This window comes from Lepidochelys olivacea (assembly GCF_965140295.1).
Source record: "Lepidochelys olivacea isolate rLepOli2 genome assembly, chromosome: 7".
Classification (NCBI taxonomy): Eukaryota; Metazoa; Chordata; order Testudines; family Cheloniidae; genus Lepidochelys; species Lepidochelys olivacea.
The window spans coordinates 28,143,105-28,164,948 of record NC_140417.1 but is presented as its reverse complement, the minus strand read 5'-3'; the positions used below and the strand labels follow the sequence as shown (position 1 = coordinate 28,164,948).

Genomic DNA, 21,844 nt, shown 5'->3' with positions numbered 1-21,844 from the left:
CCCTCTTCTTAAATGTAAAACATGAAATATGGCAAAGACAATCTTCTATCTGAAGAGCAATGCTGTCAGCTATGCTAGTAAAGGAAAGGTTATTGTGCCCACTATATGGTGACACAGACCTCCAAAATACACTTCACAATGGCAGTTTATAGCATCTTGCACTGGAATGTTCTAATGTGATTTATGACCTAATAGGTAGGTGTTGCATTCGGGGTCAGCCTTACTACTTACAGTTTCCGAACTGCCAAAGATGATAGAGCCTAGGTCAGTTCTCTTCTGCAGTCAGTGAAGAAAAGAGTGAATCTAGTGGAGAGTTTCATCCCATTTTTAAAAGGGAAGAGGGAAACTGGCAAACAGTTACCCTGTTTGGTGCTAGTTATTTAAGTGGCGTGGAGGAGGGATGGCTTCACCTGAGTATTGCTAAATTTGTGCAGGAGCGCATGGCCTGAAGCATTCCTGGACCATACCCATTTGATAGGCTAAGAGACGAAAACTTGCCTACTGGAGTTACACTCAGTATCAATGGCAGAGTCAGAAACAGACCCAGCTTCCAATTTCACTACTCTAACTATTAAACATGCTAATGTAGATTTATTTCATTTTGATAAAAAATATAAGATTTAGAAGTTGCTTGTATTCTAAAGTGTGAACATACATCAAGTTACTGTGATATGGAAAAGTTAACCCATATAAATGCAAAACTGAATTTTAGGACCAAATGCTAGATATAAGCAATAGCTCTGCTTTTCATTATATGTAACACATTCACTCAGATATGTAATACTTACCTCTTCCCCCGCCCCCCCCATGCCACTGCAAAGCCTTCAATGAAAAAGCAGCTTTACCCAGGTTAAAATACTCCATTTGTTTCTACAGTCAAATCTACTCCAAGATCAACTATGGCTGAATTTACTAGGGAATAGTTAGTGACTGTCAACTATAGACAGCTTTGTTAGCCTAACAATAACTGTTGTATACAGGATCATTGATATGGTGCAACATATTGCTATACCTGCCAACATGGTGTAGCCAATGCTGGGCATCAAGACTACGCCAGCATGTGTTTCCCCTCCCAAGTAATTCTCATTGTAGAAGTGCTTACGTGCCAATGATTTATTTGTTAGAAGAGTGAACTAAAGAGAGACCAGGAAGATCTGTTTCTCTTGAACCTTTCACTTAATGCTATATCTCTGCCTATCTTTCTCTAATTTTTTTTTCTCTTGATGTCTTTGAATCACCTCTTCTCACTTAATATTTTCACAGGCACAAGAAGTGATATTACAGAGATTATACAACATTTAAAGGAAATCCTTTAGATCTGCATTTCTTTGCTCATAATGCCCCTTTCTCATTAATTTTCTAATTAAACTAATATTGCACTCCTCAGAATTGCTATTAGTTGGATATTTTCATGCAACTGAAGCTACTTCTTTTAAAATTAAAATAAAAGATCTACCTTGCACAGAAAGTTGTACTTTTCCTACAGCTGCACAGCATATAATTCATTTTATGGATAAACTGAGTAACCTGGGTAAACTACATGCTTTTGGCAAAAGCAGTTTCCTTAATAAGACTAATCAATTACGTTTTCCTCTCTGCCACATAGTCAGAGATGAGAGCATATCTTTCCACTGGGATTCCTCATGTCATCTGAAAAGCCAGAATGAAAAGGGACAGGATGGGATTACAAACCTCCGTTTCCTCCCATAAACTCTTCCTGTCTCTGCAGATGGTACCCGTGACAATGTAACTCTCTAAATAGGCTCAATCATTATCTACTGTCAGAACAGAAACGTAACATTACAATGTAGTTTTGTCTTCGACAGTGACTTGGTAATAATGAGATTATCGGCCTCCAGAGTTACCGTCTAACTGATTCCATATCAAATGTGCTTCCATTTGTAAATGTTATATAAAAAATCTTGCTGGCCCTACTAACACTCCTTGTGCTCTACAGCCAAACTGGGTTCTTCTCCTGATAACTTACCATCACTAGAGCAGGGCAAACTTTTCCATAGAAAACTTGTTTTAGTGAAACATGCAGATTCAGTGATACCAAAACATTTTGCAAAATGTTTGTCAGTTTTGCCAAATTAATTTTTTTAAACCTAAACAAATAAAATTGAAACATTTTGTTTCAACGCTCTTCAAACAATGTTTTAATTTTTTGAGGGGAGAAGGTTCCAAATTTCTTCTGTTACGTTGAAAACAATCAAACATTTAAAAATGCTTGAAATCTAACCAAAATACTTTGTTTTGGGGGTCAAACAAAATGTTTTGGGTTTTTTTGTTCAAAACTATTTTTTAAAATATTTGGTTAGCTGAAAATTTTGTTTGACTGGAACAAATTTTTTTCTTTTTTTAATTCTTGGAACAGCAAGACAACAAATCAGTTTATCTGCACAACTTTAATCATCACTAGGACATAGAGGTTCTGCAAATTTATGCCCTTCGCTACACCTCTGCAAGCCCATTGCCTTCAGGCTTGTCAGTGACATCTGTGTAAAACTACTTAAACTGTTTCAGAGTAACAGCCATGTTAGTCTGTGTTCGCAAAAAGAAAAGGAGGACTCGTGGCACCTTAGAGACTAACCAATTTATTTGAGCATAAGCTTTTGTGAGCTACAGCTCACTTCATCGGATGCATACTGTGGAAAACACAGAAGATGTTTTTATACACACAGACCATGAAAAAATGGGTGTTTATCACTACAAAAGGTTTTCTCTCCCCCCACCCCACTCTCCTGCTGGTAATAGCTTATCTAAAGTGATCACTCTCCTTACAATGTGTATGATGATCAAGGTGGGCTATTTCCAGCACAAATCCAGGTTTTCTCCCCCCCCCCACAAACCCACTCTCCTGTTGGTAATAGCTTATCTAAAGTGATCACTTTAGATAAGCTATTACCAGCAGGAGAGTGGGGTGGGGGGAGAGAAAACCTTTTGTAGTGATAAACACCCATTTTTTCATGGTCTGTGTGTATAAAAACATCTTCTGTATTTTCCACAGTATGCATCCGATGAAGTGAGCTGTAGCTCACAAAAGCTTATGCTCAAATAAATTGGTTAGTCTCTAAGGTGCCACAAGTACTCCTTTTCTTTTTACTTAAACTGTGTATACACATTGTCAGAAATAAAATAAGGGAGAAATGGTAGGGGAAAAAGAGAAACAAGAAGAAAAGGGGGAGATGTGCAATGGGTTTTTTCTTTGCAAATGGTTATTTACATATAATAGGTTTAGGCTACCTCTGTCCTGCTAATGCTGTGGTTGGCTTGAAGGTCTCCTATTTATGCTAAATCATTTTATTTTGGGTCACCAGAGATCAACAAACTTTTGAGATAAATGTCTGGTCATATGGGCCTTCAGTTGGTGGAACTGTAGCTGTAAGAGTAAGCAACTGCAAACAAAGAGTAACTATAAATGGAATAATGTCAGACTGGAGGGAGGTCTCAAGTGGGGTTTCACAGGGATCTGTTCTGGGTCTGGTGATGTTTAACATCTTTTTTAATGACCTGGATCAAATTTGCAGATGACAGAGTTAGGGGGGTTTCCAACACTTTGGAGGATAGAGCTAAAATTCAGAGAGATCTTGATACATTGGAGACCAGGCATACAGACAACAAAATTAAATTGAACTAAGACAAATGTAAGGTGCTATGCTTAGGGAAGAAAAAACACATGCACAAATACAAAATGGCAGATAACTGGCTTGGCAGCCGCAGTGCTGAGAAGGATCTGGGAGAAGTGGTGGATCACAACCTCAACATCAGTCAGCAATGAGATGCTGTTGCAAAAAAAGCAAATGCAGTTTTAGGTTGCATTAACCACGTCATCGCATGCAAGTCACAGGAGGTGATAATACCACTCTACTCAGCACTGGTTAGGCCTCAGATGGAGTATTGTCTCCAATTTTGGTCACCGATGTCGAGAAACTGGAAAGGGTCCAAAGCAACGAAGATGATCAAAGGGATGGAATGCAAGCCATATGAGCAAAGGCTGAAGGAACTGGTTATGTTAAGTTTGGAAAAGAGGAAATTAAGGGAGAACATAATAGTGGTCTTCAAATACTTTAAAGGCTGCTATAAAAAAGATGGAGGAAAAATTGTTCTCTTGCCACAGAGGGCAGGACAAGAGGGAATGGGTTCAAACTACAGCACAGCAGATTTAGATAGGAAGTTTTCCCTGAAATTTGAAACTGTAAGAACGTTAGGACAATGGAACAGATGCCTAGGGAGGTTGTGGAAGCTTACAAAAGGGCATTTACAAAAGGGTGCTGGATAGCCATCTGTCTTGGGTGGTTTAGACACAACAAATTCTGCATCTTGGCAGGGGGTTAGACAAGATGATCCTTGTGGTTCCTTCTAACGCTATGATTCCAAGCAGTGGTCAGTGTATGCCATTTTCTCTGGCAGGGAGGAAAATCTAGTGAGATAATGCACCTGTTTGGACTAAGACTATAGCTGAGTATTGTACTTCAGGGATATTCTTAGTCCAAACTGACTGAGGGCCCATATGCCCACAGACATTTATCCCCATGGCCTGTCTAAATTAAAAATCACAAGCTCACTAATGAAACAGATAATGTAATTAACACTACAAGATCCTTCTGAGAATAAAGATGATATTCAAACCTTCCTAATCAATTTAGGTCTCCCAGGAAGACAGACGTGTGAATCTTTTCCTTTCATTTACCAGTTTAGCACTAGATGCAGCAGCATATACTAATATGAAAAGGTAAAATGTCTGCATGTGAGCAAAATTTGTTCTCATACTACACAATTTATATTATAAAATTACTTAATCTGTATTTATATTTTCCTCTGCCCAGGTAAAGGTATTCCCCCTCCAACAGGGGTGCCTACGCTGCAGAAGGAGGTATAATTGCAGAATGGTATATTTGCACTAGCTTTAATCTAGCTAGCATGGATATAAATAGCAGGACAAATGTGGTTACACAGGCATCACAAGCTGTAGAAGCCCCTGGGGGTCCTAAGGACATACCTGTGTTATTAGCCCATGCTGAAACCCATGCCACCCTACCTTCACTGCTATTTTTAGCCATGCTATCTAGATTAAGGCTAGAGCAGCTATGCCAGCCCCTGCTACAATCAGACCTCTGCAGCGTAGCCATACCCCGAGACACAGAAAGAAGCCTTTTCAGGCTGGGCTTCACATCCAAGGTCAGAGGACTGAGCTTGATCCTAAGGCAGGGACATGGTTTTCTTTTTCTGCATATGTTATCTCTTGAGGAAGCGAGCTTGCTGTCAGAAACTGTTTTCTGCTGAGTCATTCCACCAGTTTATAAAGACAATTCAAAATGTAGAAATGAATTACAGCAAACATTAATAATAGAATACTTTATGTAATCTCCTAGATTTTGTGTGTGTGTGTGTGTGTGTGTGTGTATGAGAGGCCCTGCAAAATGATTATCTGCAAGCAGCATGAGCTCCACAAGGTCAGGGCATGCCTGGAGATCGGGAAACCCTGTGATACTTCTAAAGTAGGCACTGACTGTGAAACTCATGAGCTCTGCAGAGACCCCAACAGAAGACCACATATGGGGAATATCAACTAGATTTTGCTTTGAGAATTAGTGAGTGCAAGAATTAAAACTGTGTTTATAATGATAGTTATAACTGAAACTATATTTCAACTATCTCTGCATATTTGAGCTTTAATGTTGTGCTGCATAACGTTAAAGCACCCTAGGGAACTTTTAGTGCACACCAGCAGGGTCTACACAGACCAATTAACCCACAACACATTAGTGCACTCTAGAAATCACCCCCCCGCCCCATAGTGCGTTACCCTGCCATGTAGACTATGGTTGCCAAGTGTCCAGTTTTTGACTGGAATGCCCAGTTGAAAAGGACCCTGGTGGCTCCAGTCAGCACTGCTGACAGGGCCATTAAAAGTTGAGTCAGTGGTACAGCGGGGCTAAGGCAGGCCCCCTGAAGGCCCCCCTGCCTTGGCTCCGCTCAGCTCCCAGAACCAGCAGCATGTCCTCCCTCTGCATGCTGCCTCTGCCCCAAGCACTGGCTCTGCAGCTCCCATTGGCTGGGAACCACAGCCAGTGGGAGCTGCAGGTGCGGCGCCTGTGGACAGGGCAGCACACAGAGCCACCTGGCCATGCCTCCATGTAGCAGCTGGAGGGGGGATATGCAGCTGCTTCTGGGAGCTGCCTGAGGTAAGCACCCCTGAACCCCTCCCCAACCCCTTGCCCCAGCCTTGATCCACCTCCTGCCCTCCAAACCCTTCGGTCCCAGCCCAAAGCACTATCCTGCACCCCAAACCCCTCATCCCCAGCCCCACCCCAGAGCTCACACCCCCAGCCAGAGTCCTCACCTCCTTCCCTTGCCCCAACCACTACCACAGTCCTGAACCCTTTGGTCCCAGCCCAGAGCACCTTCCTATACCCCAAATCCCTCATCCCCAGCCCCACCCCAGAGTCTGCACCTCCAGCTAGAGCCCTCATCCCCCTCCTACACCCCAGTCCCCTGAGCCAGCCTGGTGAAAATGAGTGAGTGAGGGTGAGGAGAGCAAGCAACAGAGGGGAGCAATGGAGTGGGCAGGGGACAGGGCCTCAGAGGAGGGGCAGGGCAAGGATGTTGGGTTTTGCGCAAGTAGAAAATTGGCAACCCTAATGTAGACAGGTTTCAGACTAACAGCCGTGTTAGTCTGTATTCGCAAAAAGAAAAGGAGTACTTGTGGCACCTTAGAGACTAACCAATTTATTTGAGCATGAGCTTTCATGAGCTACAGCTCACTTCATCGGATGCATACCGTGGAAACTGCAGCAGACTTTATATACACACAGAGATCATAAAACAATACCTCCTCCCACCCCACTGTCCTGCTGGTAATAGCTTATCTAAAGTGATCATCAAGTTGAGCCATTTCCAGCACAAATCCAGGTTTTCTCACCCTCCACCCCCGCACACACAAACTCACTCTCCTGCTGGTAATAGCCCATCCAAAGTGACAACTCTCTACACAGTGTGCATGATAATCAAGGTGGGCCATTTCCTGCACAAATCCAGGTTCTCTCACCCCCTCACCCCCCTCCAAAAAACACACACACAAACTCACTATCCTGCTGGTAATAGCTCATCCAAAGTGACCACTCTCCCTACAATGTGCATGATAATCAAGGTGGGCCATTTCCAGCACAAATCCAGGTTTTCTCATCTCCCCACCCCCATACACACACAAACTCACTCTCCTGCTGGCAATAGCTCATCCAAACTGACCAATCTCCAAGTTTAAATCCAGGTTTAACCAGAACGTCCCGGTGGGGGGGGGGGGTTAGGAAAAAACAAGGGGAAATAGCATTATTAAGGATCTACAACCTATCCTAAAGGATGACCCAACACTCTCACAAATCTTGGGAGACAGGCCAGTCCTTGCCTACAGACAGCCCCGCAACCTGAAGCAAATACTCACCAACAACCACATACCACACAACAGAACCACTAGCCCAGGAACCTATCCTTGCAACAAAGCCCGTTGCCAACTGTGCCCACATATCTATTCAGAGGACACCATCACAGGGCCTAATAACATCAGCCACACTATCAGAGGCTCGTTCACCTGCACATCCACCAATGTGATATATGCCATCATGTGCCAGCAATGCCCCTCTGCCATTTACATTGGTCAAACTGGACAGTCTCTACATCAAAGAATAAATGGACACAAATCAGATGTCAAGAATTATAACATTCATAAACCAGTCGGAGAACACTTCAATCTCTCTGGTCACGCAATCACAGACATGAAGGTTGCTATCTTAAAACAAAAAAACTTCAAATCCAGACTCCAGCAAGAAACTGCTGAATTGGAATTCATTTGCAAATTGGATACTATTAATTTAGGCTTAAATAGAGACTGGGAGTGGCTAAGTCATTATGCAAGGTAGCCTATTTCCCCTTGTTTTTTCCTAACCCCCCCCCCCCAGACGTTCTGGTTAAACTTGGATTTAAACTTGGAGATTGGTCAGTTTGGATGAGCTATTGCCAGCAGGAGAGTGAGTTTGTGTGTGTATGGGGGTGGGGAGATGAGAAAACCTGGATTTGTGCAGGAAATGGCCCACCTTGATTATCATGCACATTGTGTAGAGAGTTGTCACTTTGGATGGGCTATCACCAGCAGGAGAGTGAGTTTGTGTGTGTGTGGGGGGGAGGGCGAGAAAACCTGGATTTGTGCTGGAAATGGCCCAACCTGATGATCACTTTAGATAAGCTATTACCAGCAGGACAGTGGGGTGGGAGGAGGTATTGTTTCATGATCTCTGTGTGTATATAAAGCCTGCTGCAGTTTCCACGGTATGCATCCGATGAAGTGAGCTGTAGCTCACGAAAGCTCATGCTCAAATAAATTGGTTAGTCTCTAAGGTGCCACAAGTCCTCCTTTTCTTTTTGCTAATGTAGACAAGCCCTCAAATGCAGTTTCTTGTGTGTGCCTTCCAGATGGATTTCATAGATTTTTTTGCATTGCAGTCTGAGCTATATTTGAGGCATTTTTTCCTATTGTATGTGTTGGAAATTTCAGCTTGCCATGCCCTTCAGTTTACTATACGACAAATTGTAAAGTTCAGTCCTTCAGCTCTTTCTTGGACCCAATATCCATAAACTTCAAGAAACTGTCGTCTGTACTGAGGTGAAATCTCTGTGTAGAAGTGGTTCCTGTTTGAATGGCTTTGCTTTGCTAGTTTAAAAATAAACTCCTGGGCATTTTGAGTCAGCAGGATATCAAACTTGAAAATGTTATCTAAGATTTGAGACCATGAATGTAATGGTCTTTCAATTTAGCTAAAAACAAATCAATGTAAGTGGCAATATGCAGGGGTTAACGTTCCTTTTTAATAAGTTTATCAGATCCCTGGTGTACACAGTATTTCCTGGCAGAAATGGCATACCACTCTCCTACAAATACCTCGACAGTTTCCTAATCTCCAAACTTTAAAAAATGTTTTTTTTTCGTCTGTGTCCCAATTGGTAGGTGCTTAACTTTAGACACCGTGGGCGTGACTTAGAAATGCTGAACATCCATGGCTCCTGCTGAAGTTAATGAGAACTGCATGTGCTTAGCATCTCTGACTATCAGGCCCCAAACCAAGAGGCACTGAAAATCAGTTACCACTTTTGAAAACTCTGGTCAAAGTGTGTAAGTCTCCATGAGCAATCTGTTAGTAGATTCGGGTAATCATACAGCAACTGGCTTTTCTCAGAGGCATTTCTAAACGGGGTAAGGAAATCTGCTTTCATGTTCAGTGAGGACCTGGAAGTACCCCACAGATCCTCTAATTCTGTGCAAGCCTTGCTGAATTTTTATGTGTGATGAAAATGATCCTGCTGTGCTGCTCGCTCCTTTGAACCCTCAAAGTTGTTGTTATGAAGAGACAGCAGAGAGAGAGATTCTGTCTGTGTCCACAATTGTGCAGGCAGATCACTTCCCTTGCTACTCTCCTTCCTGTTCCACTGGCCTACACCTTGTGTGCTCAGTGAATCTCTGTTCAGCAAGTAGAACTTAGAGGACAGTCACATAAACTTGAACAGTTAGCATAATGCACCTACAATGTTAACAGATGCGTTGCCTGCATCCATTTTGTCTGGGATTGTCATGAGATTTTTAAAGTTAGCTCTGAGTGCTGACAGTCCCGGTCCATGTACTTGGTAGTTGGCCCAGCTTTTTTTTTTTTTTAAGGGTCATGATATCCTGCCAATAGGGGCAAATAGCTAGCTGGCCAACAATTTTTCTTACCCTTGCTGGCTCAGCTGTTACTCTGGGCTCTCTTGGTAAGTGAGTATCCAGAGTGGAGCAGAACCAGGGGAAACACATCAGACCCCTTACCCTACAGGCAGTACATCCTGCACTTTGTTCACATCTTCTTCCTGGCAATATCATGAGTTAGCATCAATATTATCACCCACATAGCTGCCAAATCTTATGCAATTTGGTGCACACTTCCCCACACTACAAGCTATTTTATGGGGACAATCTCTCTCAAGATGTAATGTTTTCTATACCAAATACATGAATCAGGTTTCAGAGTAGCAGCTGTGTTAATCTGTATTAACATCTGTATTCGCAAAAAGAAAAGGAGTACTTGTGGCACCTTAGAGACCAACAAATTTATTTGAGCATAAGCTTTCGTGAGCTACAGCTCACTTCATCGGATGCATGCAGTGGAAGTGAGCTGCAGCTCATGAAAGCTTATGCTCAAATAAATTTGTTAGTCTCTAAGGTGCCATAAGTACTCCTTTTCTTTTTACAAATACATGAATGTTACACAAGAAACAGACACCCAACCTGTCTATCTTAATGCTGCCCTGAGGCTGATCAGGGGGAATGAGGGTGACCCACTGATCCCAGGTCCTTGAGAATATATATATAGAGAGAATCCCTATTCTCTACTCCATGGGGACAGGAAGAGGGAGAAAACTCAGGCTTGAATCAAGGGAGACTGGGCCTGCTGTCTTCCCCTAAAGATGCCGAAGTTGGGGAAACAGGCATACTGGATACCGTCTGCTTTATGAAGGTATCCGGTCACTTTTGTCTTCATCCCAAAGAAGCTGTTGCAGATATAGTGGGAATCTTTTGGGGTTGGTGGCATTGCGTGGAGGAGAAGATCGTGAGCTTCAGGGCATGGTGGTTTCCATAGGTTTGCCTAAGCATTTTTCTGCTGCATAGCTATCCAAATCCCAAATCTTATAAGACTTCAATAATCAAACTGAAAAAAAGTAAAGCTCACCAGAGCAAAAACAGAGCCCTTCTGTGGAGAGAAAACACTAGGACCCAGACCCCAGCTCTTGTGGAAAACTGTGTCTAGGAAAAAATTGACATCTTGGTGACTTGCAATGGACTGAAAACATGTTGGTAATGGAATATCTTTAGGCTCTAGTTTCCAAGAGAGTATTATGAAGAGATCAATAAGAAAAAGACTTCTGTAAATTCTGACTAATTCCTTGACCTTGTCTTTTTGACTTGATGCTCATTCTCTATTCATCAGAGTGATACTTGTAACACAGACTCTTGGGGAATGTTTTGTTTATTAAAAACTAACACTTTGGGACAGCAGTCAGCTTGGTTGAAGACATCCACTATAATATTACTAAAGTCACTGCAGCACGACAAAGGATTTGTGGGAGTCTCCTGGCTGATGTTCTAATGCTAACTCATTACTGATGCATTTGTTTCACTCATTGCACAAACACTAACAACCGCATCAACACCACCTTACATTAAAGAAAGTGTTCTTTGCCTCGGAGAGTTTTTAAAAATAATCATTAATACTCGGCCACTGTAATACTTAATTTTTCTTGGTGTAAACATTACCATTGCATCCAATTAAGTGTGACACTAATAAGCCAAAATCTGAACTTTACAGATTGAAGTGACTTGTAGTGCTTCAGTTCTTGTTTCTATGCATTGCTTTTTGTCATCTCTTAAACACAAGGAATTGCTGCCAGCTATATTCCGATTAAGGTGAAAAAAACTTATATCCAGAATAGAGCAGTCATAATGTTTGAGATGAATAAAAACCAAAGTAAGGCATACTCTGAAAAATGACTTAAAATATACCAAAACATCCATCATTACGTGGGATTCCATGTTTGCATATCAATTAATTCCTCTCAGTGGGTTCTCTCCATAGCGAATGTAAAGCTCTTCTTCTTGCCAGCATTGCAGATTTATACCTACAGTCTGAGAGTCAAGATGCATAGTTTCATGGATTTTCTAGTTTGTGTCCTATCACTCCAAATCAAAATTCTGTGGCTGATGCTGTGTGAGTGCTCTACACAGTAGATCATTTGCCAGGACAGGATGCTCACACATGCAGCGTTGTACATCAATTTTTCTAGGACCAGTACAAGGTGGTGTGCATTGCCAATGACTTTCTTTGTGCCATGCTTTATGTCAGCTCTTAACAGGGCGTGCGAAGTAAAATAATTTTTGCCATCTTTAATTCTTTGAGGCAGACTGTAGGTACCTAGATACTTTAGCAACGGCTGTGAGCAACACTGCACTCCTTGGTGTGATACAAATTTTGTGTAAATCTTTGAAAAATAGAGCTGCTCCAGGGCTTCACGGACGAACTATAAGTAGCTTCAAGAGTGGGTAATGAAAGCAGGATGATCAGAGTGGCCATACTGAATCCCACAATGGGTAAGGATTGCTTCCTAACTTGCAATCAGTTAGAGTTAGTGAGGGCCGGGGAGGAAGAGGACTATTTTGTGCCTAAAATAAGTGAAGTATATTTTTCAATATATCTGATCAAACTGAAGCTGTATACCAATAGGCAACTAGTATCAGCCAGATAGCCTCTTTATGCAAATTTTGCACACCTGCAAACAAACTTGGTAGAGAATTGTGTCATTTTAGGCACCAAAGATGATAAAGCCAGTGCTGTATCTTCAATAAATCCCTAGCTAATACGACACATGAAACATCTGTGCACCAATGGAATAAACTAGGTATGGACCCAAGTATATTAGGAGATCAAGTATACCTTCTGATGGCTGATAAGTATTCTGATTATTGAGAAATAAATCCCTCTCATGCAACAGCAGCAGCCTCTGTCATTGAATGTTGCAAAATTTGGTTTGACCTGCGTGGAAATCCAGCAACTGTGATTACATATAATAGACCTCAGTTTTGCCTGTTGGAAATTTTGAAATTTGCATCAGCAGAATTTGAATGTCACATCCTCTCAAATTCACAGCTAGCCTATGGGCAGAAACAGTTATCAAGATCGTCAACATAAGAACTGCCATACTGAGTCAGACCAAAGCTCCATCTAGCCCAGTATCCTGTCTTCCGAGAGTAGAGTCAAGAAATTGCTAACAAGGCATACCAGGATAATTAGACCAATGTACAGTAATGTTGGACTAGAGAACTACACCAACAGAAGACTTGGGCAGTAGCCCTGTACAGTGCTTCATGTCCTGTCACACATGGACTCTACTCTCGTCAGCAAATAAACTTTTGTAGCCAGAAGTAGTGGCAAAGATGTCAGAACAAATCAAACAGCAGTGACCGCAAGCCAAATAGCACTAGAAAAGAGGTATTAAAGAAGTGCCTGAACTCAGATAGAACAGCCAGTAAATGTACAAACAGCACCTGATGACAGACAGGACAGCAAGAACATATATGCCATGTAGCGCCAAGATTGTACATGATGGTAGTACAAGGACAGCTGTACTGCTGTAAAGGTGGTTTCTTAAGACCAAAGGAACCAAGGAACAATGATGTTGAAGGGAGAACCCAAATTAGTTACATCACAGAACTTCAGGTGAAACAGATTTCAGTGGATGCAGGATCAGGCCTCTTATTCTTGGTTTTAACAAGTGAAATACATTCCAAAACCACTTTTTGGGGAAAAAAGTATTTGAAGTGGATGCCAGCTACATTTCAGCCTAGGGCAAATTTTTTTATGGATTGGGTTAAACGTTCCTGTAAGAGGGGTTTTAATGGAAATGCTGACAGACCTTTTAACTGTGGAAACACTAATATACCATTTAATAAACCTTGATTAAAGAGAGAATTACTTACAAAGTATCCTTTGGCATGGAACATACATATGACACTAGAAATCAGTTTGCTGTGGCCACAAATACACTACCAACAATTTAAAATTTGCTCCCCATATTGAACCAAATCTGAATACATATATAAGTGAATGCTTTGGGTTTTTTGTTTTTTTTATCTCTAGGTAAAAATAAACTTCTGTAAGAATTCAAGTAAAGGTAGGTTCAGATCCCTTGCCAAGGAAATCAAAATAGTCCCAAATGCTGATCAAAATAAAGCCAGATGCATTCAAATTTTGTGAATGACTCACTGGCAAGGACACTGAATGAAGGCATTCATTTTAAACATGTGTTCTATCAAAGCAATCCTATCCTACTCCTCCAGTAAATGTGTTTTAAAGGAAGCTATAATATACCTCAACTAATATTTCAACCCTTTTATCTTTTTCGATAGCAGATAGTTTGTATTTTTACTTACAAAGTAGCATTGTCTAACCACAATTCTGCATATTGCTGAGGAAAATTCTGCTGTCCACAGCAGAATTCAAAAAGGCTTATTGAAGTCTAAATTTCTTCTTAGAATTTAAAGGGTGCAAAAAGAGATGTGCTGATAACTTAATCTTAAAACAAAAAAATCAGAATGGGTGATTTCCACTTACGGAAGCATTGCTGGAAATACCACCTAGAGAATCCAAACTGAAATTTAGAATGTTCTTTTAAAAATGAATTTGTGGAATGCATGGTCTGAACTGCTTTCTGATAACTGGATGAATGACTATAGCTCCACCTTTTTGCTTGGCCTTCAGTGACTATATCTGTCACAGGCTTTGAGGAGTGCACCTATATTGCATCAAAGTAATGGTTTGGGTCACATAGGTAGAAAAGTCCTATGAACTTCTAAATACTGTGGAGCAGATGTATTCAGGGAAGTGCTTTTAGTAATAAAGGGAGTGTTAAAACTAATGCCTTACATTTGAAAGCTTTTGAGGAAAGATGACTCAGATTCTCAGTTCTGGCCAAGCTGTATTCTGATTTACCCGCCATAAGACCCAATAGGTTATTTGGCCATACCTCTCTTGTCATACCTGCCCAATCTACTGTGGAGTAGAGTTGCTATAAATTGGTTCTTGATCTCTGCCCAAAAGTGAATATTCATTTTCCAAAAAACAAAATTCCTGGTTTTGATCTGGGGGAAAATATACTTCTCCCAACGTAAAGAAAATAAAATTAAAAAGTTACAGCCATTTTTTCCCCCAAAGGGACTCCCAAAAATAATGGCTGAAATATAGCAGACACTTGGTATGGACAAAAGGCTATGGTCCCAGTTGAGTAAAGCACTTAAACAAATGCCTAACCTTATGCACGTAAATAATCCTATCCCTATTCAAAGCATTTATGTGTTGATTCAGGAAAGTATCCCTATTCAGGAAGGACACTTAAACACATGCCTAACCTGAATCAGGTGCGTAGAAGGAAGGTAATATGGATGGGGAGTGTTCAGCTGTTGTGACCTGCACTGGATATGCCATGTTTGTCTTTCTTCCACAGGACAGAAGTGACTTTGTCTGTACAAAGTGCGAGCTGGTCTCCATATTGGAAGGGAAGGTTCAAGGTCTGTAGCAACAGGTATCGACCCTGTGTTGCATAAGAGAAACTGAAGATTTCCTGGACGGACGTCAGGATATGCTTCTACAGACACAACGTTCTGAAGATTCAGAGCAGGCTGCACTGTGAGGACAGGAGGACAGTGAAGAAATTTAACAGCATGTGACCTCCAGAAGAAGAAAGGGGAGCGTCCATGTACCAGCAACGCAGATACAGGTAAATAACCGTTTTCATGTTTTCGCCACACGTACTAATGCGGAGAGAGGACTAGATGATAAATCTGAGGGAAGGGAACAGAAGGAGACTCCGCCCATTGGAAGGCATGAGATGCACTGTCCTAAGGTTGGGGGTTTCACGACCACCGCTCCCAAGAGAAGGAGGCAGGTGGTGGTGGTCGGGGTCTCTCTCCTTAGGGGGACTGAGTTATCTATCTGCCGTCCTGACCAGGAAAACCGAGAAGTCTGCTGCTTGCCAGGAGCTAGGATTCACAATGTGACGGAGAGACTGCCGAGACGCATCAAGTCCTCAGATCGCTACCCCTTCCTGCTTCTCCACGTGGGCACCAATGATACTGCCAAGAATGACCTTGAGCAGATCACTGCAGACTACGTGGCTCTGGGAAGAAGGATAAAGGAGTTTGAGGTGCAAGTGGTCTTCTTGTCCATCCTTCCCGTGGAAGGAAAAGGCCTGGTTAGAAATCATCGAATCGTGGAAGTCAACGAATGGCTACGCAGGTGGTGTCGGAGAAAAGGCTTTGGATTCTTTGACCATGGGATGGTGTTCCAAGAAGGAGGAGTGCTAGGCAGAGATGGGCTCCACCTAATAAAGAGAGGGAAGAGCATCTTCACAAGCAGGTTGGCTAACATAGTGAGGAGGGCTTTAAACTAGGTTCACCGGGGGAAGGAGACCAAAGCCCTGAGTTAAGTGGGCAAGTGGGATACCGGAGGAAGCACGAGCAGGAACACACGAGAGGGCAGGGCTCCTGCCTCATACTGAGAAAGAGGGACAATCAGCGAGTTATCTCAAGTGCCTATACACAAATGCAAGAAGCCTGGGAAACAAGCAGGGAGAACTGGAAGTCCTGGCACAGTCAAGGAATTATGATGTGATTGGAATAACACAGACTTGGTGGGATAACTCACATGACTGGAGTACTGTCATGGATGGATATAAACTGTTCAGGAAGGACAGGCAGGGCAGAAAAGGCAGGGGAGTTGCATTGTATGTAAGGGAGCAGTATGACTGCTCAGAGCTCAAGTATGAAACTGCAGAAAAACCTGAGAGTCTCTGGATTAAGTTTAGAAGTGTGAGCAACAAGGGTGATGTCGTGGTGGAAGTCTGCTATAGACCACCAGCCCAGGGGGATGAGGTGGATGAGGCTTTCTTCTGGCAACTCACGGAAGTTACTAGATCTCAGGCCCTGGTTCTCATGGGAGACTTCAATCACCCTGATATCTGCTGAGAGAGTAATACAGCGGTGCACAGACAATCCAGGAAGTTTTTGGAAAGTGTAGGGGACAATTTCCTGGTGCAAGTGCTGGAGGAACCAACTAGAGGCAGAGCTCTTCTTGACCTGCTGCTCACAAACCGGGAAGAATTAGTAGGGGAAGCAAAAGTGGATGGGAACCTGGAAGGCAGTGACCATGAGATGGTCCAGTTCAGGATCCTGACACAGGGAAGAAAGGAGAGCAACAGAATACGGACCCTGCACTTCAGAAAAGCAGACTTTGACTCCCTCAGGGAACTGATGGGCAGGATCCCCTGGGAGAATAACGTGAGGGGGAAAGGAGTCCAGGAGAGTTGGCTGTATGTTAAAGAATCCTTATTGAGGTTACAGGGACAAACCATCCCGACGTGTAGAAAGAATAGTAAATATGGCAGGTGACCAGCTTGGCTTCACAGTGAAATCCTTGCTGATCTTAAACACAAAAAGGAAGCTTACAAGAAGTGGAAGATTGGACAAATGACCAGGGAAGAGTATAAAAATATTGCTTGGGCATGCAGGAGTGAAATCAGGAAGGCCAAATCACACCCGGAGTTGCAGCTAGCAAGAGATGTTAAGAGTAACAAGAAGGGTTTCTTCAGGTATGTTAGCAACAAGAAGAAAGTCAAGGAAAGTGTGGCCCCTTACTGAATGCGGGAGGCAACCTAGAGACAGAGGATGTGGAAAAAGCTAATATACTCAATGCTTTTTTTGCCTCTGTCTTCACGAACAAGGTCAGCTCCCAGACTCCTGCACTGGGCAGCACAGCATGGGGAGGAGGTGACCAGCTCTCTGTGGAGAAAGAAGTGGTTTGGGACTATTTAGAAAAGCTGGACGAGCACAAGTCCATGGGGCTAGATGCGCTGCATCCAAGAGTGCTAAAGGAGTTGTCGGATGTGATTGCAGAGCCATTGGCCATTATCTTTGAAAACTCATGGCGATCGGGGGAAGTCCCGGATGACTGGAAAAAGGCTAATGTAGTGCCCATCTTTTAAAAAGGGAAGAAGGAGGATCCTGGGAACTACAGGCCAGTCAGCCTCACCTCAAGTCCCTGGAAAAATCATGGAGCAGGTCCTCAAGGAATCAATTCTGAAGCACTTGGAGGAGAGGAAAGTGATCAGGAACAGTCAGCATGGATTCACCAAGGGAAAGTCATGCCTGACTAATCTAATTGCCTTCTATGACGAGATAACTGGCTCTGTGGATGAGGGGAAAGCAGTGGATGTGACTTTAGCAAAGCTTTTGACATGGTCTCCCACAGTATTCTTGCCAGCAAGTTAAGGAAGTATAGGCTGGATGAATGGACTATAAGGTGGATAGAAAGTTGGTTAGATTGTCGGGCTCAACGGGTAGTGATCAATGGCTCCATGTCTAGTTGGCAGCTGGTATCAAGTGGAGTGCCCCAAGGGTCAGTCCTCGGGCCGGTTTTGTTCAATATCTTCATAAATGATCTGGAGGATGGTTTGGATTGCACCCTCAGCAAGTTTGCAGATGACACTAAACTGGGAGGAGAGGTAGATACGCTGGAGGGTAGGGATAGGATACAGAGGGCCCTAGACAAATTAGAGGATTGGGCCAAAAGAAATCTGATGAGGTTCAACAAGGACAAGTGCAGAGTCCTGCACTTAGGATGGAAGAATCCCATGCACCGCTACAAACTAGGGACCGAACGGCTTGGCAGCAGTTCTGCAGAAAAGGACCTAGGGGTTACAGTGGATGAGAAGCTGGATATGAGTCAACAGTGTGCCCTTGTTGCCAAGAAGGCCAATGGCATTTTGGGATGTATAAGTAGGGGCATTGCCAGCAGATCGAGGGACGTAATCGTCCCCCTCTATTCGACATTGGTGAGGCCTCATCTGGAGTACTGTGTCCAGTTTTGGGCCCCACACTACAAGAAGGATGTGGAAAAATTGGAAAGAGTCCAGCTTAGGGCAACAAAAATGATTAGCGGTCTGGAACACATGACTTATGAGGAGAAGCTGAGAGAACTGGGATTGTTTAGTCTGCGGAAGAGAAGAATGAGGGGGGATTTGATAGCTGCTTTCAACTACCTGAAAGGGGATGGATCTAGACTGTTCTCAGTGGTAGCAGATGACAGAACAAGGAATAATGGTCTCAAGTTGCATTGGGGGAGGTTTAGGTTGGATAGTATGAAAAACTTTTTCACTAGGAGGGTGGTGAAAACTGGAATGCGTTACCTAGGGAGGTGGTGGAATCTCCTTCCTTAGAAGTTTTTAAGGTCTGGCTGGGATGATTTAATTGGGGATTAGTCCTGCTTTGAGCGGGGGTTGGACTAGATGACCTCCCTGAGGTCCCTTCCAACCCTGATATTCTATGATTCTAAGTCCATTGATTGAGCTGAACAGTAGTGGTTAAGCTTAGTTATCTGTCATGTTGTCAGAAAGGTTTGGTTGAGCCTGTGCATGGACAGGACTGAGCTAGAGTTAAAAGTTAAACAAAAATGAGCTATATTTAGATAGGGTAGAGAGGGTGGGTTTGGGTTTTTTGTTTTTTTTTTAAATTTTACTATTTTAGTGCTGATTTTAACATGGTGTGGCTGCATGCACAGACATTAGACTAAACCCTCTTATGATTGAGCAGCAATCACATTTAAACTCCTTACACAATTCTTTTTATAGTGTAGATAAGACCAAAAATAGCAGAAGAAATTTTTGCTGAAATTTAAACCAAACCCACACGTGCACGCACCCCCATCCCTCCCCAGCTCTTCGTACAGAGACCAAGCATACCATATTTCAGATTAAAGGTGAAAAGCTGAGTGAAAACAGCATGTAATAATGATAAGTGTTTTGTAACTTTAACTATAGTGTGCTGCCATTCACCTATCGTATTAAATGTGAGTGTTCAGATTTTGAGCAAGTCCTTAAAGTTGTAATAAAAAAGTCCACATGAAAAAAATTAATCTTGGCCAGACGTCTGTCTTGAAAAATATAAAACCATTGAGAAATGTTATAGAAGTCAGTTTTGTGGCTCATGACATCAAGATTTCCATAAATCCCCCTTGAAAGGGTTAGTTTCTGTTTTCAGCCTACAAGAACGTGAAATAATAGCGGTTTTAAAAAATATTTCTCTTTATCCTCTGCAGCCTAAATTCCAAGCTATGAACACAGCTTTTTTTCTCTGTTTCTGTCTGCTAGCTAAAATGAATTTTATGATGTGACACTGTCAGCTAGTTTTGCACTTTCATGTATTTGCTCAAAAGGCAGCGTACTTTTGATGTTGTTCTACTTATGTCTCATCAAAGGTTTTGTGGCAGCTGCATTTCATGGTTCTCTGCAAAACCACCTGCAAAACATCCGTCGTCTGAAAATGATATTCTTAAGAGTGTCTCGCAGACACTGATTTGCAGGTTGGTGAATGCTGCTAAATTGAAAACGGCCTTATTTGAAAGGAAATGGATGCCGTCAATCCTTTAAGAATATCAAAAGCTACAGTACAAACAGCTCACAAAATATAATGGGTGTCTAGAGAACCAGCTGTAAAGCTGCAGTGCTAGTGTAATCTGCTGAATTTTAGTCATGCACAATAAGACTTTGCATATTTCCTGTAAAATGATTTTATTCTGAATGCCTATTTCAACATTTTACTGGATGTGTGATTACCTGCACTGACTGAAGGAGAGGACCTGTATTTCATGGGATTGTGGTAAAATACTCCCCTTAAATCCTTTGTTCCGTCAGGCCAACAATGAGAAAAATAGATACATTAGGATTTAAATCTGTCTGGCTTTTACAGACTTGCATAAATGAAAATTTATACACCTGAAAACTTTTGGTGCTTTTGAGTAGAGCTCAGAAAATTCAGGAAGCCCTATATTTTTAAAAGATTGCTCCCATATAGAAAGTAACTTGAATATATTGGACTAGGTCCCTCAGCTGATTTAAATCAATATTTGAAATCAATGCACCTATGCCAATTCATAGAGACCTGCGAAATTCCTATTTATAACTTCGTTTCGTTTTTCAGGAATTTCTTGTTTTGTTTTTATGCATTTCCTACCCCGGGGTTGGTTCCCGCCCCTGGTGGGTGGGTGGAGCTGCAGAGAGAGAGATCCTCCCATGCACTTGCCCCATGTCAGCAACTCCTGTCCAGTTCTCTGCTCCCAGAATTGTGATCTGGCGCATGGGGTCACAATGCTGTTCAGGTTTGGCGAGGCCACCCCTCTGTGTCATGATGGCGGGGCAGGGGCTGCCAGAGCCAAATTTGAGTGAGTGGCTCTGCATCCCCATGTGCCAGGTCACAAACCCTGAACTAGGAAGCCAGGTTCAGTCCTGCAGGACAGGAATGGCTGTTCCTGTGGCGTGAGGGTTTTTTTTATTTTATGTTTTAATCTTCATGTGTTCTATTGTACGGTATTTTGCATTTGCAAAAACTTGAGGCTGTACTAAGTGACTTTAGTGGAGCAGCGCTGAGTTACACCAACTCAGGTTCTAGCCCTACCCCTTCACATTGTCGTGTGCATGACCCATCCATGAAAGGTTACTTGGGAAATGGTACAATAGTGTACAATTTGTGCTGAGTGCCATCACAAGACCTGTGCACCTCTTCAGTACCTCTGCACGAAGATGAATTTTACTCCATTTGAGGTATTACCTATATTTAGAACGGGAAATAACGTGTTAAACTTTAGCAACCACAGGGCATTATGTGTATTTTATTTAGTTTAATGGCACCCATTGTTAGAAGATTTTGTATGGTGCCATGCCATTGCCAGAGGCTGGGATCACATTCTTGAGTTCTCTTGACAGTTTGCTGGAGATCATTTGAGGTGGAGTTTGGTTCCTCTCCTACAGGTAATGCAGTTCAGTTAAGCTCTTATTTACTATTAAGCTTTTAACTTGCTTCCGGATTCCAAACATACAACTATGATCTCCCTCCTCCTGCAAGGATGTGATCTGTTGTCAGATCTTAGTCCCAGGATCTTAAGAAGTTTGCTGAAAACAACAATTTGGAGGTATTTCTGTTAGCAATTTACTATTTTAAAAAATCGATCATGAGGTACTTTCAATTTTGAAAATTTTCAGGGCTGTCTAAGAAACGTAACTGTTGAATGATGACTCTCACTTTATTAAATAGTGGTAAAGGCAGGTAAAGAGGTAATACTATTTACAGTATTTAAGACCTGCCTTTGTGAGTCCTCTGATGTTTCACCTTTGTTTGGGTTGAGGAAGCAAAAGAGAACTATGGAAATACGTCAAGTTTAGG

General features: G+C 42.4%; 1 long non-coding RNA gene across 1 annotated transcript in view; it reads left to right on the top strand.

The window, feature by feature from the left end:
- The window catches only part of LOC311523334, an 81,736-nt gene that overhangs the window by 26,208 nt on the left and 33,684 nt on the right, over positions 1 to 21,844 (top strand). The window contains exon 2 of the long non-coding RNA XR_014712317.1: positions 15,079 to 15,351. This is a non-coding gene — a long non-coding RNA (uncharacterized lncRNA). The remainder of the gene's footprint in view (positions 1 to 15,078; positions 15,352 to 21,844) is intronic.